At 45.9% G+C, this 12,195-nt stretch overlaps 1 protein-coding gene across 1 annotated transcript in view; it reads right to left on the bottom strand.

Annotated features, from left to right (window-relative positions):
- The window catches only part of LOC138549910 (HORMA domain-containing protein 1-like), a 1,553,847-nt gene that overhangs the window by 212,415 nt on the left and 1,329,237 nt on the right, over positions 1 to 12,195 (bottom strand). The window lies entirely within an intron of this gene.

Here is a 12,195-nt window from a genome sequence, read left to right as displayed (position 1 = left end):
GTGAAAAACAACATAATATAGTGACCAGGACACTAACCTTCTTTTGCTTTCTTTTCTTTGAAACTTTCTTGCCTCGAACTTCAACATCAGGACGCTGTTGCTCCGACTCGTGTGTGCATGTCTCCACTTCCTCTTGCGCTGCAACGACTATATTTTCATGATAAGCACATCCATCACGCACTGACGCTCCATCGACTCCCTGAAACATAGAACTTTCATTAGTATGTATAATAATATCGAAAACACAAAATGTACTTGGGTACCAATACCCACGTACATCTCAATAGCAAAACACGAATGAACGCTTTGTGTAGAACATTCAAACGACAATTATTCACGCATTGTTGATCTAGTTAGATGGAACTGTCAAGATCCATACCTCGGGCTCCTCATAGACTTCCATTGATGATATTATTGAAGATGATGCTTCAGTAACTCCCTGAAACACAGTAATTGCATTAGTATGGTTTTCTATTTTGTTAAAAAGAACATAAACTTTGTGCAGGCGTCAACGGCTCATCTAAATAGACCTGCACAAATGATCAGTTGTCTAAAATAAATAATGGATATGTAAATATGATTCGATTTGCTCGATCGTTGGAAGTGTCACCACCCAGAGATCTGCATCAACTACTAGGGGTGATGTCCTTGTAGAAGAAGCTCCGTCATCTCCCTGAAACATAGTACTTGCGTTAATAAAGATGGAAGTATAGCGGATGTAATCACGTCATATGATTTCGCTTGATCGAACTGTCAGTATCCATACCTCGAAATGCATAAGAACATCAAGGGACGATGTAACTGCGGTGCACACTTCTGCAAGCTGTTGCGCCGACCCGTAACTGCATGCTCCCCCTTCTTCTTGGACTAATGCTCCATCGACTCCCTGAAACGTAGGACTTTCATTAGTAATGAACACAATATTGAAAAAAGAAGACACATAGGAGGGCGACGACAGAAGGACATATCAATGGCTAAAAACGAAAGAAACATTGTGTGTAACAATCACGCTACAAGAATGCAAGATCTGATGATCTCCATCGATGGAACTGTCCGGAAACGTACCTCGAGCATCTGAGTGACATCAACGGTTGTCGTCAATACGTTGGACTCCTCAGCATCTCCCTGAAAGACAGTACTTGCATTATTTTGGATAACAATAATTATAACTGAAAACAAAGACTAGAGGACGAGTACAAGGGTGTACCATTAGGTAAAATAATTACACGATAAATTAAAACTATTGATTTACATGCCTAAAAAAAGTCAGTGGCAGAATAGCCAAGTAAGATTACCCGATAGGCGCTTGAAGTGGCTGATGACTGCAATAACGACACGGATGGAGAATCTTCCGCCTTCATATTGAGTGGATACATAAATGGGGAAATTATTGTTAGCTAATGCTACACACTACCGCAAGGCCGAGAGATAAATACGTAAACTTGACTCACCAGTGGAGGGATGTGGACGAATAGAGTGGGAATAGCGTTTGAGAGCAATTTTCGCCTCGCTCGCGGTGTGTTCTTCTTTATTAGCAATGATGTGGAGTACATGTCTGAGCTAAAGTGCCTGCTGCAGATGCGGTATCGATCACCCCTCTTGTCCGCAAAGACTTCTAGGACTCTACTTTCAAGCTCAGACGGTGGATATCCACAATATCGGACCCATTCTCTGATCTGATCTATTGTCTTAGGGAAAACATGCATTATAGTACCTTCAGATTTATTATGGGTCTTCGAAGGGCAACCGCCAATGGAACAGGCAGGCATTGTGGAAAGTTCTGAAAAGTAAAGATCAACAATTCTCTATGAATACCAATGTAAGCTCAGAACATGTGACTAGTTCCTTGCATGCACTGTCTTGAACAAAAAGAAATTGGACGCAAAATGATTATGGTACATGGCCTTACCTTGACGAACAAACAGTTAGATGCAGGGATCAGAGTACTTTCTTGTCGTACAACAGGGAGCAGTTCACCGGTTGCAAACTGAGGAGTTTCCTCGGAGTGGTCACGGAAGTTCACAGAGACGAAGAGCAGATAACCAGCACCTTCACGGGTTGACTAGCAAAGCGCAAAGAAGTGCTCATTAGAAATATGAAGTGGGTTATAAAGAATTCGAAACAGGGGTGTGTTTGTGAATGAATGACGTCTATATGTCGTGGCATTATGCGGATTGCAGGGGGCCGTCCAGCGTGAAGGGGGATGCTTGGCAGGAGACACAGGGTCTGGAGGTAGACATGGGAACAACAACCCATGCTCTATAGACCACTTTGAAGTGTACATGGTCTTTGGCACCTCTTGGCCTTTATCGCTCCCTGACAGCTCCACTTGCCAGCACAAGTACCCCGGTGCGAACTGCCTTTGATAGGGCGGGGGGTGGATTGGGGCGCTGGTTGTGCAGACAAGACACAGGAAGACTCGTGAATGGAGACACACTTATGTGGATTGCAGGGGGCCGTCCAGCGTGAGGGGGGATGCTTGGCAGGAGACACGGGGTCTGGAGGTAGACATGGGAACAACAACCCATGCTCTATAGACCACTTTGAAGTGTACATGGTCTTTGGCACCTCTTGGCCTTTATCGCTCCCTGACAGCTCCACTTGCCAGCACAAGTACCCCGGTGCGAACTGCCTTTGATAGGGCGGGGGGGTGGATTGGGGCGCTGGTCGTGCAGACAAGACACAGGAAGACTCGTGAATGGAGACACACTTATGTGGATTGCAGGGGGCCGTCCAGCGTGAGGGGGGATGCTTGGCAGGAGACACGGGGTCTGGAGGTAGACATGGGATCAACAACCCATGCACTATAGACCACTTTGAAGTGTACATGGTCTTTGGCACCTCTTGGCCTTTATCGCTCCCTGACAGCTCCACTTGGCAGCACAAGTACCCCAGTGCGAACTGCCTTTGATAGGGCGGGGGGGTGGATTGGGGCGGTGGTCGTGCAGACAAGACTCGTTTGCCGCAGGGCCTCACCAAGGAGAGGCCATCTAACTGCATGTAAGAGGCAGGCTGCAGGATCTAGTACATGGAAGGCAGGGGGGTGACTTTATAAATACCTCACCCTCCCAGGAGAATATATGGGTGCAAAGGTTATTTAGATTGAAGGTGGGCGGCCAGCGTGAGGGAGGATGCTGGCCGGAGACATGTGGTGTGACAAGACAAGGCACAGGAAGACTATTCAATGGAGACACACTAGATTCATTTAAAAAATGAAAACAACCATTGTTAAAATATATGTTGGGTTTTATTTTAGATCTTAATTTCAATTGAACATAAATAATAAACATTACACATTGTAAAGTTCCGGTTGCAGCACATCCAGGGAAAATCCGCGGTATTGTCCACTGTCGCTTGGGAAATGTTGTCTAATGGCAAGTACCGCACAGGCAGGTATTACTCTCCGAACGCGGTGTCCGAGCCTCCCGTGAAGCCACCAAGTGAAGCAACGATAGGCCACCAGCCTGTACCACCTGTGAAAATGAAAGATGCAAACTGTATTAAAATGACAAAACTTTCTTATCATTCTGCTTTGAAAAAAATTCTATCTAGAAAATGCACAATATGGACCCAATTTACATGCATTCGAATGATATGTAGATGTAATTTTATATGTGGGAGACGACCATGACATAGTAGTGGCATCACTGACATCAAAACCAGAGTATACTTACTCGTTACTCGGATTACGCGGACGAACAGTGCCGCGAAGTTCGTGCATAAGCACCATCATCATCCTCAACACGGTCCGTGAGAGGCAGGCTTCCCTGAACTCTGGCAGCTCGGTGATGCATTGCGGACTTGGCTCGCCTTCCGAAATGTAGGCCAAGCACCCGGAATTTTCACGGCAGCAGCAGTTCTCCTCCTCAGTTGGCATTAGCTCGCACCGATTGCACGTGCACCAGGTGGAGACGCCGTCCATGCGACATGGTCCAGGCTCTTCATCCGTTGACTGGTCCTCCCAACTGCCGTCCGAATCCCCATCGTTTTCGCGTGCTTGCCTTTCCAGTAGTTCTTCCTCGGTGTACTCGGGCTCGTACATATACGGCATTATTGTAGCCATTGTGTGGTAAAGAAAGTAAAATAATTTACCGAGATGGTACAGGTGTTCACAAGGCCTAGAAGTGGCGAAGGTAGCTGACCAGAGCACAGAAACGAGTCACAGAATACTCAAAGTAACACAGAGAGAATAATGGAATCGAAAATCTGCTGCTGTGTGTTGTGAAACGGTGTGTTTATACTTATTGAGGAAAGAGGCGTCCTGCCATTTCCATGGCGACACGTCATTAGCTGAGGCGCAGCGATTGTTGACACGAAACGTGCTTTGGCGTTGGGAAATGGGCGGTACGCGTCTGCTGATGTCAGGCTCAGGGGCGGGGGATTTGATTTAGTGCCGCAAAAGCAGGTGAGCCAGGGCGATGTGGCAAGTGAGAGGATTATCAGAAAATGGCGGCTGATTTCGAGTGCGTTAATGGACGAAAAGTCGGGTATGGTCCATAGGAAAGTTTTCTACGATCTACCGATTTATGCTTAAAAACACATGGCCGAACCGTAGGGACAGTAAAAAAAAAGTCCCGGAACTATCCTTTAATAACAACGTGTTGTTCCCAAACCCTTGAAAGATCACTTGTCCTTTCTCATACTGCTCAGAGGACTTTTGACCAGTTATCTTATTGCCTTAGTAACATCATGTGCGCCCAGCTTGTCCGCTCTGGTTCCAGCCACATGTACTTTTATGATCGCACCGAGGAGCCGCAAGTCTTGAATTTTCCGACTTGCACAATTATCACGCTTCTCTCCTCTACACCTCTAGTTCCTTCTCCGTCCATGAGCAGAACCAGAGGTTGACATGAACACCAAAGAACTGTGGATCACTTTATGTTTCGAGGCTGCAAATTGTATCGCCTCACTCCTGGTATTGTGTGATCCGTGAACAGTGCCGATGCACTTCCAGATTCAGGCTCAAAGCCAGCCTGTGGCGTTACTACAGGTGCTGGTGTGCGCTGCGCCAGTGATGCATATTCGGTCTTTGGCATGCTGGCAAGTGCTGGTGGGCGCCAAAGGGGTACACCTTTAGTTTCTGCTGGTATTTGCAAGGCAGATTTCGTGTCGGCCAACAGTGATTTAGATTCTGCTGGGCAACACTGCGGCACTCTTTGCCCTTTCCCCTTTTTGGCAATCGTCTCAGGCTTTGTTTCGAGTTTCACTTCTCGCTTGGGTAGATTTGGTGGCGGCTTACTGGCAACAGTTTCTTCCGTTTCTGGGACCGCTGTCTCTCTGCCGTCGTCTGGTCAGGCAAGTCTTTCAGTGAAGTTGGAATCTTTTTGCCATGGGTGGCAGGGATCCACGACTTCCGTCCATCCACCCGTATCGCCGTCTGCGTTGCCATGAGTACTTGATAGGGGCCACGCCACCTGGGTGCTAACAATGACTTTCTTTCAAAAATGTTAAGCAGCACCCAGTCTCCTGGCTCCAGCGCGTGCCCCGGACCGGTGTATCTCACTGGTAATGCCTCCTGCACCTGCTGATGAATCAAACGCAATTTCTGCATTAAAAGGCCACAATAAGTACTAAGCACGGGATGTTCTACCTCTCTAAGTCATTTTGGCTGAGGTGCGCACCAAACATTTGCCGGCCTCCCCATTACGATTTCGTACGGGGAGAGCCCATTTTTAGCCTGTACAGACATACGCATGCATAATAGCGCTATTGGTAATGCATCCACCCAACTCAACTTGCTTCCTGCACATATTTTGCTGATTTTTGACTTGAGAATCCCATTGTGCCTCTCCACAAGACCGGCCGAACTCGGATGCCTTGAACTATGGAATCTCTTATCAACCTGAAGACCCGCACATATCTGTAACACCACTGCACCCACAAAATGTGGGCCATTATCTGACCATAGGACACGGGGCAAGCCAAAACGGGAAAAATATTCTTTAAGCATTACTTTTGCCGTGCTCATTGCTGTGCAGTCTTTTAAGGGATATGCCTCCACCCACTTGCTGAATGCACAGATCACCACTAAGACATATTTCAACGTTTGGCATCCCTCCATCTCTATGAAATCAAAATGGATCACCTCAAAAGGCATAGAGGGCGGGCCAAAACTGCCTATTGGAGTCACTGTTCCCTCTCCTACATTGTGTTGTAAACACGTGATACAGTTCTGCACCAACCTCTATGCATTCTTCTTTATGTTTACATTCTGCCATACTGTAGATAGGTGCTGTATTATTTTTTTCGCACAGATGTGAGTAGGGCTGTGGGCCATTGTGACCATTGTAGTCACATACGAATTTGCCAACATCCAGTTTCTAGTTCCCTTGTCCACCCAACAACCCTCCAGATCTAACTCAGCAGAGCCCTCTGCCCACCCTTGTATTTCATCTGCCATAGCTTCGGCCTGCATTTCTTTGACAGTGGCAACTCCATTTTCTATCATACAGGGTACTTCCTCAGTCTGAACCATCATCATTTTGGTATTTAAATCAGTGGCAGTTTGTTTCACAATTCTGTCTACAAACGCGTTTCCCTCTCCTACTTTGCATGTTACCTTTTTGTGTGCCTCGCATTTCACTATTGCTAGGCACTTTGGAAGCGTGAGTGCAGACAGCAATTGTACAATCAAAGGGCCATGTTGAATTCTGGCACCATGTGATGTCAAAAACCCTCTCTCAGCCCAGAGTCGACCAAAGTTATGAACCACCCCAAAAGCATACTGACTATCAGTATATATATTCACATTCAAATTTTCTGAAATCTCGCAGGCTCTGGTCAATGCTATTATCTCTGTGGCTTGTGCCGAGTTTTAGGGGATTCTTTTGCTTTCTACAATGCTCTCTAGGGTAGTGATAGCGTATGCGGCAGTTGTGCCGTCAGGTAATTTAAAACAAGAGCCGTCACAAAATAACTCTCCATCTGGCTCTTTCTGTGGGGTATCACTTAAATAAACTCTCCCCTTGGTTTCTTCCTCAGTGACCATTAAGCAATCATGGGGGGGTGATTCATTATCCCCAATTTCTTTTATGGGTAGTGGCATTAATTCTGCAGGATTCAAAGCGCTACACCTCATAATTTGGATATGGGGCGCGAACAAGATAATCTCATATCTTGTCAATCTAGCAGAGGTGAGGTGTTGCGTCTGTGTTCTATTTAATAGAACGTCTATGGCATGTGGCATCATCAGAATTAAAGTATGCCCCAATACCATCCCTTCCGTTTGTTTCACTGACGCAGCAGCCGCCGCAACAGATCGCAAACATCGTGGTAGTGCACGCGCTACAGGGTCCAGCGCAGAAGAAAAATAGCAGCATGGCCTATTTCTTCCACCTTATTCCAGTGTCAAAACCGCCAATACACATCCTTCACTTTCACACACAAACAGTCTAAAAACCTTCTCATAATTCGGCGTGCCCAAAACTGGAGCAGAACATAATGCAGTTTTCAATTGATCAAATGCTTTCTGACATTCCTCATCCCACTGTAAAGGCATAACTGCTTCCTTTCTAGTCAAATTCACCATCGGTTTCACAATTAACGCAAAATTACCAATCCATTGTCGGCAATATGAAGCCATGCCTATTATGGCTCTGACTCCTTTCTGTGTCTTTGGAATAGGCATACAAGAAATACTTTCTATGCGTTCTGGCGTTAGCCTTCTCCCTTCTTTCGAAAGTAGGTAGCCCAAATAGGCCACCTACTTTCGATTATATTGAAATTTCTTCAAACTAGCTTTATTGCCATGTGCCGGTAGGTGTGACAGTAGTAATACAGGGCTTTCTTTACAAATCTCCTCTGTGTCAGCAGCTAATAATAGATCGTCTATGTATTGCAAGAGTACACAACCCACTGGTAAGTCTAGCATGTCTAGCTGCTCTTTCAATGCTCTACTGTAAATACTCCGACTTTCCGTGTAACCTTGTGGAATCCGCGTGAATCTAAATGATCGTCCTCCTAATGTGAACGCGAACAAATATCTGCTGTCCTTGTCCACCGGAATGCTAAAGAACGCATTTTTTTAGATCAACTACACTAAAATATTCTGCTGAAACAGGTATCATTGTCAATATTGTAGTGACATCTGGCACTAAAGGAAACTGTGGATCTACTACTTTGTTTAGCTGGCGCAAATCAATTATAAAACGTATGGTACTTCATTGCCTCCTTTTTTATAAACTGGAAGAATCGGGCTGTTGCATGTACTGCCTGTAATTTCTTCAATTACCCCTAATTTCACCAAATCTGTAACAATACTCTTCAATACTTTCTCACCTTCAGCCGAAATTCTGTATTGGGGAATTCGCGGTAGGGTAACATCCTCTTTCAAAATGATCTTTGCTGGCTCTATTTTCAAGGATCCTACATCGTTGTCATACATTGCCCATATACAGGTTGGCACTTTACTTAGTTCTCCTGGTAAAGTTTCAGACATGAATTCTGACACAGGGGCATCCTGTGGCCAAATCGTCAGGAACAATCTGCCGTGCAATGTTTAACGGAACCTCATTTTTTCAACAAATTTAATCCCAACAGGTTTTCCCCACAATTTTCTGTTAAAAGGAAAGGACAATGTTCAGTGAATGGTCCTATAATAACTGGGACCGGTTGGGACACTGGGTTTATGACTGGTGTACCGGCGAACCCTACGGAAACATTCTTTTGTCCTGACAGTGGTATATCCGGAACCAAGTGATGGTCTATTGAACACTTTTGCGCTCCTGTATCTACAAGAAAGCGGAGCTCCTCATTGCCGACTCTCATTTCTACGTAGGGTACTCTCTGATTCACGGGAATAGACACTGGTTCCGACCCCTGTCCTGGGCTGTCCTATTGGGGAAAGAACACATCGTCCAATGTGTAATCATTATTGTTACTGTAATACGTATTTGGCTGTGTATCGAAAACTTTCCCACTCTTCCTCTATTTCCCCCACTCTGGTTTCCATACTGTTGGTTTTGCTGTCCCTGACTCTGGTTAGGGGCACTTTGGTTTTGGGCTTGATTTTGATTACCTCCATTATTGTGGTGCTGCTGCGTACTATTCTTATTTAGTCCATTCACTCCTTGGTGCCCTCTATGCTGTCTCCTCTGACCAGACCCATTTCTATTCTGCAGACGCGGACATTGCGCTCGCCAGTGTCCTTCCTCCTTACAATAAGCATACTGATTTGGTCCCACTGCTCCCCCATGCATATTCGGATTACTCCTCCCTTGTGCGTTCCCTCTCCCTCTATTGTGTCCTACTACTTGCTGCAGTAGCACCTGTGTTTTCAGTAGGCATGCTTTCAAGTCTTCCCCCGCCTGTTTTAACAACGATAATCCGTCCACCATCGCCTTCTGTCCCGGCGATGGTAACTGCTGCTGTCCATTATGGGACCCCTGCATTCCCTTCCTATGTCTCCCGATATCCTTACCCCTATACCCAGGTGTAGTAAACATTTCGCATAATCATTATCTAATTCATCTTTAAGTTCAAAAAATCCATATACATGTTCTCTCACTTCTTCATCCCTCTCCCTACAGCGTGCTAATGCATTCAAATCTAACAATCGCTGCGGTGGTAATTTCCCAATTAACTGTTTCCATTTCTCCACCAAATATTCACCCATGCATTCCAACACTACCTGTCTTTCGTTGCTTCTTCGGAAGTCATATATCGAAGCCAATATTGCCGTCCCATCATTCCCGTCTATATACATCTCTGCCTGTTGCTGCAATTCCACCTTCCTTTTTTTGCTGATCACACTGCAAGTTACCCTCGTGCATTCCCGTTCTTCAATCCCGCCTCTCGCCCACGTGGTTTCAACTTCAACCCCGGGAAGAACGGACGGTACCGAGTCTGTGTCTAAGGCGGGAGGTGCAGATGGGACAATGGGAACAGGGAGTGTCTGTTGTGGGCCTGGTTGGCTAATAGGAAGTGTTACATGCACTGTCTGTGGCTGTGGGAGGGCTTGAGCTACAGGCGGGAGAGTTTGGGCTACGGGCAGGGTTTGGGCACTAGTTACTGACGTGCTTGGCCTCCCTTCTGATTTTGAGCCTTGTTTTGTATGGTTCAATATGTTTTCTATCAATTCATCTACTATGTGTAATTCTCGTTGTGGGTATATTTTTTCTATATTCAACTGGTCACGTCTACCTGACCTCCTTAGACTCTCCGCCCACTCCTCCTCTTCCTTTTCTTCCGCTACTTCACCTTTCGATTTATGCCTGCGCGCATGCTTCGCTCTACTTCTAAATCGGAGCATCGCTTCCCTTCTCCATTCTTTAACTATATCAAATGCTGCAGGACGCGCTTTCTTTCTTATCAACACCCTTTCCAAGTTATCTATTCTCGCTATCTCAAAACTACCATTAATCGGCCACTGATGGTCTTGTTGCTTTCTGGTTTGCCTATGCCAAGTCTCACAGAATATTATCGCTCCCACACAATACTTCGCATACATCTCATACGCCGGCGTTCCCCCAGGTGGTGCAATTTGGCCATCTTCCAAAGATTGTCTACCACAGCGGAAAAACCCTGCTAGGGTGGACAATACCCCAGGCATGTTTCAACCTTCCCCCTGGTTAATCAACCTTACCTATGGCGTTTGATTTTGCAAATTCAACTCTCAACCAATATCAGGATTACTTTGAATCGGGGAATGACTCACCTGATAAATCAATTTGTCCTTTCAGACACAAGTCGTCTGTATACTGACGCAACCAATGACGTTGTATCTGCATTTCTTGGCTTCCGCCTCCTTTCGGGACCCTCGCCTCCTTGTTCTCTAGCCAGGCACGTCGATCAGGGATCAGATGTGTTAAGATCTGCAAAGGAGTCTCTAATCGCTTCTACAGGGTGCCCCGAACACCTCTTGATCCCGGCTCGATTGTCCCGTCCTCGCCGTTCTCAGCATTTACTCAATTATAACGTATGCGATGGAACAAGTGGGGGAGGGTCCCTATTCGGGCGCTATCTTGAAAGGGGCCCCTAGGGGTCCCTTACATCTATGGAAACAAGGCGAGTCACCACACATGATAGATACGTCAGACATGAGGTTGTATTCCCAAAGCTAGGGTTTATTGCAAAGCAAATAGTCTCTAGACCTCGAGGGACGCAAGAGAGCGAATTACGTACATCAGTTACATATATACAAAATGCATATCATACAATCAGATATGACATGTTTAACACCCCCCTTTATTGGGTTTCTTTGAACTCGGTGTGATGATGGACACTTTCGACAATTATGACACCTTCAAATATCTATTCTAGTAACAATATGCAATTTGTAAGTGCGGAGGCATCTTTCAGTTGTTGAACAGAACACAGTGCTTCTGTTCTTGGAAGCGAGCTACATACGGGGGAAGAGTCGCATTCCAGACTTTGCTATCTGTGAGGTGCTATTCGTGTTCTGGGAGCCGACACGCTCTAACAGGGCGCAGTAAAGGGGGGCCGTAAGAAGAGCATAATTCAAGCCTTTAGCTACTTTATTCTAAACATATTCTACCATCTAACGAGACTGGCTGGCAGTTGCGAAATGATTAAATGCCCTACAGCTCTGCTTCAAGGCTACATTCGGGAGGGAGCCGGGCATTCTTTCCTGGCGCTGCCTACGTTGTGTTTCAACAAACTCTTGTTATCCTCGCGGCCCTGCGGCCTTGTCCTTTCACGTGCAGACAACAATGTTTTACAGTCCAGCAGTGTAAGCAGAAAATGTACTGCGAAGCAATAAGAACAGAAAGCAACGAGCAATGGTTAAAAAACAAAATGGCGATCCTTGTTACATCAAAATGGCCGTCCATTGGCAAACTCGGAAACCTATATGTCTGTCATATCGTGCATGAGACGGTTGGCCCACGGCCATCAAAATACGTTTGCCGTCACATATGAGAGGTATCCATTTTTCTAGACTGACACCTGAGTAGAATATTTTGGCACCGCATTTGCAGATATTCGGAACACGCCTGCCATGGGTTTGAGTTCCTCGGGACAATTATGGGCGCTGGACTTGGATGAAGAAGAGGTCCTCTCTTTGATTAAGAAGTATAGCTCTTCTCGTGCCCCACCAATGTTGTAGTCAATAATAATTATTTTTAAAAAGGGGGATAGGACTGCTCCCCAAAATTACCGTCCTATCGCAATTTTGGATGCGATGGAAAGAGATTAACCTCAGTGCTGTTGGCTAGGCTTAATGTGTGGGTGAAAGCA

This window comes from Ambystoma mexicanum, chromosome 1q, assembly GCF_040938575.1.
Source record: "Ambystoma mexicanum isolate Mex_15411 chromosome 1q, UKY_AmexF1_1, whole genome shotgun sequence".
Classification (NCBI taxonomy): Eukaryota; Metazoa; Chordata; class Amphibia; order Caudata; family Ambystomatidae; genus Ambystoma; species Ambystoma mexicanum.
The sequence above is the reverse complement of the archived record's forward strand: the minus strand, read 5'-3'. Positions and strand labels throughout refer to the sequence as shown.